We start from the raw sequence: 6,000 nt of genomic DNA, 5'->3' as shown, positions 1-6,000 counted from the left end.
CAGGGTTTGAGAAGGTTAGGTTAAGGATCCCTAACTTTATTGACAAGCTAAGAGCTGTTACCTACATCAGCTCATTTGAAAGCATTTTTATTGTTATGAAACATACAAGCATTTTTATTGGTATGAAACATACAAGTAGGGAACAGGATGAAGTTGGAGCCATCTGTGGGCCAGCATTTTCATTTGATCAACTGACTTATCTCGCTGACATCATAATGCTGTACGAATGTGTTCCATACTCGAGTCGTCCTGGGGGTAAATGATCTCAGATGATGTGATGTTCTGGAGAAGGGTACAGCCAGAGTGAAGTTGCTGCTTTCTGCCCGTCTTGTGGCACTGAAGCTCTTTATTCTTTCTTTCCTTCACTCTATTTGCTTACTCTTCCGTTGCTTCTACGTCCTTTGCCCCCCCTCCCCCTTTTTTTTTTTTACATCCTTCACTCTCCCGCATCCCTCTTGGCCCCATCCGTCTACCTGCTTTGACTCTCCCACTTGTATCCTTTGTCTTATCCATGTTTTTGTCCCCTTACCTCCTTCACCTGGTGTAGGTGTTGAGTATGTGTTGGGGGAATGGTGTTTAGAGGTGTAACTACGTAGTTACCTATGCGAGTTTACGGGAGGGCGAGTGGTGTGAGGTCCTGCCTCTTAACTTTCTGCTGATTGATACTAATCTTCTCAGATCTGTTTTTGAAACCCTCTATTTAGTTTGCGTCTACGCTGTCATTACTAGGCTCATTCCACTTATTTGCCGCTCAGCTTTGAATGAATGCTTCCTAATACTCCCGTGGCTCATTTGCGTATTTTGTCATGCATCAGCTAGCTAGTTGGATCGAAAAAACTGGAACCGACCTCCGCATGAATCAGATACATGATCTATGTCAAGTAAGGCAACAGCGGCACTTCTCCGCTCCATGGAATATTACCCTATTCCAAACTACCATTCCTCCATTTCCCCCCAAACTACTACTTAAATCACAACCAAAACTTCGCCTTGAAGCCAAACATGAGGCCTTAAGCTGTATTGATAACTTAGTCACACAGCACACACACTCGCAAATTATTTACGCTGATGGTTCTGATCACCAATCCACTGGTGCAGCTGGTGGTGCTGCTGTTGTCGTACAGAGTGATGGCTCTCTTAAAGAAATTGGAGCACGCATCAATAATTGGGCCTCTACCCTTCAGACAGAACTGTTTGCCATACTCCTTGCACTGAAATGCATCTATGTATCAAAGATTGACAGTTTAATTGTAACTGATTCTCTGTCATCCATAAATGCTCTCAACTCGTTAAGCATAAATTGTGGCATGCTTGTGTCAGAAGCCAGACACAGGTATGGTAGGATTGTGGACAGTGGGGTCAGAGTGCACATGCTGTGGATTCCATCTCACATTGGTCTTCAGATGCATGATAGAACTGATAAATTGGCTAAGCTGTATGCTTTCAAAGAGGGAGTAGATTACAATCTTGGCTTGTCAGGTAGTAGTTTGAGAATAATACGAAAAGAACTTCAACTGAATTTTATGGACTTAAGGCTCAGGGAGATTGACACCAGTGAGTCCATCTATCACCATTCTATCATGCAGGAGGAGCCACATGTCTATGGTGCATCCAACAAAATAAGCAGACTCTTGGATGTCACTACCGCCCGGCTCCGGCTGGGTTACAAGTATCTTTGGCAGGTTAAATCACCACCACCAGATGTAGACCAAACGAAATGTAAACTTGCCAGATGGACTATTGTCACACCCTGCGTCATTATGTACTGGAGTGCGATAAAATTAATGAATTTAGAAACAACTCGCTCAGAAGTGTTCAAAAATGGCTAAGTATTTTATCCACAATGGTATATTACAGACCATTCTGGAGAAATACCCTGATTTTGCTAGCTGTAAATAAAGCATTACCACATGTGTGCATGTGTGTGTTTGTGTTTGTGTGTGTGTATGTGTGTGCACTCACCTAGTTGAGATTGCAGGGGTCGAGTCCAAGCTCCTGTGTGTGTGTTTGTGTGTGCGTGTGTATGTGTATGAGTGTGTACTCACCTAGTTGAGGTTGCGGGGGTCGAGTCCGAGCTCCTGGCCCTGCCTCTTCACTGATCGCTACTAGGTCACTCTCCCTGAGCCGTGAGCTTTATCATACCTCTGCTTAAAGCTATGTATGGATCCTGTGTGTGTATGAGTGCGTGTGTGTACTCACCTATTTGTACTCACTTATTTGTGGTTGCAGGGGTCGATTCACAGCTCCTGGCCCCGCCTCTTCGCTGATTGCTACTAGGTCCTCTCTCTCCCTGCCCCATGAGCTCTATCATACCTCGCCTTAAAACTATGTATGGTTCCTGCCTCCACCACATCACTTTCTAGGCTATTCCATGGCCTGACTACTCTATGACTGAAGAAATACTTCCTAACATCCCTTTGATTCATCTGAGTCTTCAACTTCCAATTGTGACCTCTTGTGTCTGTGTCCCATCTCTGGAACATCCCGTCTTTGTCCACCTCGTCTATTCCGCGCAGTATTTTATATGTCGTTATCATGTCTCCCCTGACCCTCCTGGCCTCCAGTGTCGTCAGGCCGATTTCCCTCAACCTTTCTTCATAGGACAATCCCCGTAGCTCTGGGACTAGTCTTGTTGCAAACCTTTGCACTTTCTCTAATTTCTTGACGTGCTTGACTAGGTGTGGATTCCAAACTGGTGCTGCATACTCCAGTATGGGCCTGACGTAGATGGTGTACAGAGTCTTAAACGAATCCTTACTGAGGTATCGGAACGCTATCCGTAGGTTTGCCAGGCGCCCGTATGCTGCAGCAGTTATCTGATTGATGTGCGCCTCAGGAGATATGCTCGGTGTTATACTCACCCCCAGATCTTTTTCCTTGAGTGAGGTTTGCAGTCTTTGGCCATCTAAACTATATTGTGTCTGCGGTCTTCTTTGCCCTTCCCCAATCTTCATGACTTTGCATTTGGCAGGGTTAAATTCAAGGAGCCAGTTGCTGGACCAGGCTTGTAGCCTGTCCAGATCTCTTTGTAGTCCTGCCTGATCCTCGTCCGATTCGATTCTTCTCATTAACTTCACATCGTCTGCAAACAAGGACACTTCTGAGTCTATCCCTTCCGTTATGTCGTTCACGTATACCAAGAACAGCACAGGTCCTAGGACTGACCCCTGTGGAACCCCGCTTGTCACAGGCGCCCACTCTGACACCTCGTCGCGTACCATGACTCGTTGTTGCCTCCCTGTCAGATATTCTCTGATACATTGCAGTGCCTTTCCTGTTATGTGTGCCTGGTCCTCTAGCTTTTGCAGTAACCTCTTGTGAGGAACTGTGTCGAAAGCCTTCTTGCAGTCCAAAAATACGCAGTCGATCCACTGCGTGTGTGTATGAGTTTGTGTGTGTATGAATTTGTTTATGTGTGTGACTCAATATTTGCACCAATAACTCACTACAGTTGTGATCGGGTGTGGAAGTGTGAATTACTCATTACTCTAAAATTTGTTCATGATTGTACCCATGTATAAACGTAAGTAACCATTCTTACAGTATTCATTACCTTTGTAACTTGAGTTCATTACCTTGTACCTAGTTCAGCCATCAAAACTTTGGGGCCCAGTCCCTGGACCCATTATGTACCTCTGTAATCTTTTGACTACCGCCCACAGGATGGGTATGGGGTGCATAATAAACATATTAAACTAACTAACTAACTAACTCTGCAGTGTTTTACGCAACTTATGAAGTGTTAATTGTCTTTCTGGTTCTTGTTATATCCCTAAGAGAGCTTATTTCTGTGCTTTGTAGTTTTTAAATGTGATCATATCCCCTCTTAGCTTGCGTAGTAGTAGTTGTAGTTACTAGTTGTCAGACACTTGTCTACTTGGTCTGTGGTGTTGTTGTTTAATATGTTTATTATGCACCCCATACCCATCCTGTGGGCGGTAGTCAAAAGATTACAGAGGTACATAATTGGTCCAGGGACTGGACTCCAAAGTTTTGATAGCTGAGCAAGTTACAGAGGTAATGAACTCACAATTTACAAAGGTAATGAACTCACAATTTACAAAGGTAATGAACTCACAATTTACAAAGGTAATGAACTCCAGGTAAGTCTGGTCACAATCATGACAAGTTACAAAGGTATTTACAGATTACAGAGGTACGTAATGGGTCCAGGGACTGGGCCCCCAAAGTTTTGATAGCTGAACTAGGTACAAAGGTAATGAGCTCACAAGTTACAAAGGTAATGAATTCTGTAGAATGGTTACTTACGTTTATACTTTGGCTACAATCATGAACAAATTATAGAGTAATGAGTGTAAGTTTCATTCTCCGCAGACCTTACCTACCCCCACCCCCCCCCCCCCCCCCAATCTCGCTAACCCTCGGCTTGGCGTGGTCCAGTAACCAACCACACTGTACCTTATACCCAATAAACCCAAGACTCGCCTCCGAAAATTATTATTCCACCAGAGATACAAACCTTGTTGGATACATCTGGTGACAGCGGAAAAAAAATCTTATCACTATATATTTGCTGATAGCAGTGTTTGCAGCAGTGGGGGGGGGAGGTTCGCGGGGGCTAGGTGGTACTTTCATACATAGTTTACAACATTGTGGGAATGTAAAGGGTGTTGGATTATATGTATATATTAATTTTACTACATTAGCTATTCCCTACCACAGTAATGTGATCCAAAGAAACACTTTTATCATGATAAGTTAGACGCATGTGCAACACTTGTACATTTATTGATACCCAAGTGTTGCACATGTCTAATTTATCAACTTGTCGGTTCTCTGAACCATTTATCTACACATTTACCATCACTCATTAAATAATCACCGCAATTCTTGTGTTCAAATTGTTCCTTATACTGCGTCCTCCTCCACTGTTAAACTTACGATGCACATTCTTCAGCGTATTGCAGGAAATCAAGAAGGCACTGGACAGGCACCTAAAATCAGTACCTGACCAGCCGGGCTGTGGTTCGTACGTCAGTTTACGTGCGGCTAACAGTAACAGCCTGGTTAATCAAGCCCTGATCCACCCAGAGGCCTGGTGATGGACCGGGACGTTGATTCCCAAAACCTTTTCCAAGTATAAATGTTACTTGAGTAGTACCCTGAAGTCCTTATAGTACTTTTGTTGTTCAATATACTCGTATACATGTAGTAGTATATTATTTCGTAGATGGCTTCGCCTGTTTGATATATAAATTCGCAAAATTTACACGCTTTACAGCGTGTTAAACGTGCTGTTAAACTGTTTTTAAGACCCATTTTGAATTGTATTATGAAGTTGAATCCGTCCTGTGCATTTACTGATACCGAGTTGTAGTTCTCATCCTTAGTAGGTTTATTCAGTTACAGGTACACACAAAGTTACTTAAATTATCATACATAGCAGCATATGTGTAGATTACCTAAGATAATTCAGAAAGGTCAGACATTGACTGTTTCATTGGGGTCTTTTTCCACCATATTTCTTACCATGGTAAATACGTTATCAGGGTATATTCCAGGGTTAGTTTAATTATGATTATGGAAAGTCTTTTGCACCAATTTATATTATGGGCTATGCTCCAGTTCTCTTGTATACCTGGAGGGTTTCGGGGGGTCAACGCCCCTGTGGCCTGGTCTGGGATCAGGGCCACTTATATTTTACAGGGGTAAGTGTTAAGTGATAATTAGATAAAGGCAGTGGTAAAAGATCAAACCCAAAGGCTGTCTACCTTAAGGGTCATACTTGCATACAGCAGTTCATTATCTCTACACTTCAAATGCTTGTAAGCAATATCGCCAGTGTTTCTCATGGAGAGAGAAGTCATTTATGTATTCCCAGTTTGCCTGGTGTTGCCATGTAGCTTGAGGGTTATTGTCCCCTATGAAATCCTGAATTAACCAGTTATATCAGGAGAAACACTGTAGGGTACAGTTACACTCAAAATTACACTCATTCACCCACTGACTATAAACCCAGAAATACTAATCTTAATCTTA

At 43.0% G+C, this 6,000-nt stretch overlaps 1 protein-coding gene across 2 annotated transcripts in view; it reads left to right on the top strand.

Moving 5' to 3' along the window:
• LOC128684391 (uncharacterized) overlaps nt 1–6,000 on the top strand; it is a 107,716-nt gene that overhangs the window by 12,609 nt on the left and 89,107 nt on the right. The window lies entirely within an intron of this gene.

Source organism: Cherax quadricarinatus, chromosome 4, assembly GCF_038502225.1.
Source record: "Cherax quadricarinatus isolate ZL_2023a chromosome 4, ASM3850222v1, whole genome shotgun sequence".
NCBI classification, from domain to species: Eukaryota; Metazoa; Arthropoda; class Malacostraca; order Decapoda; family Parastacidae; genus Cherax; species Cherax quadricarinatus.
Note: the sequence above shows the minus strand (reverse complement) of the source record. Positions and strands in the feature narration are given on the sequence as shown.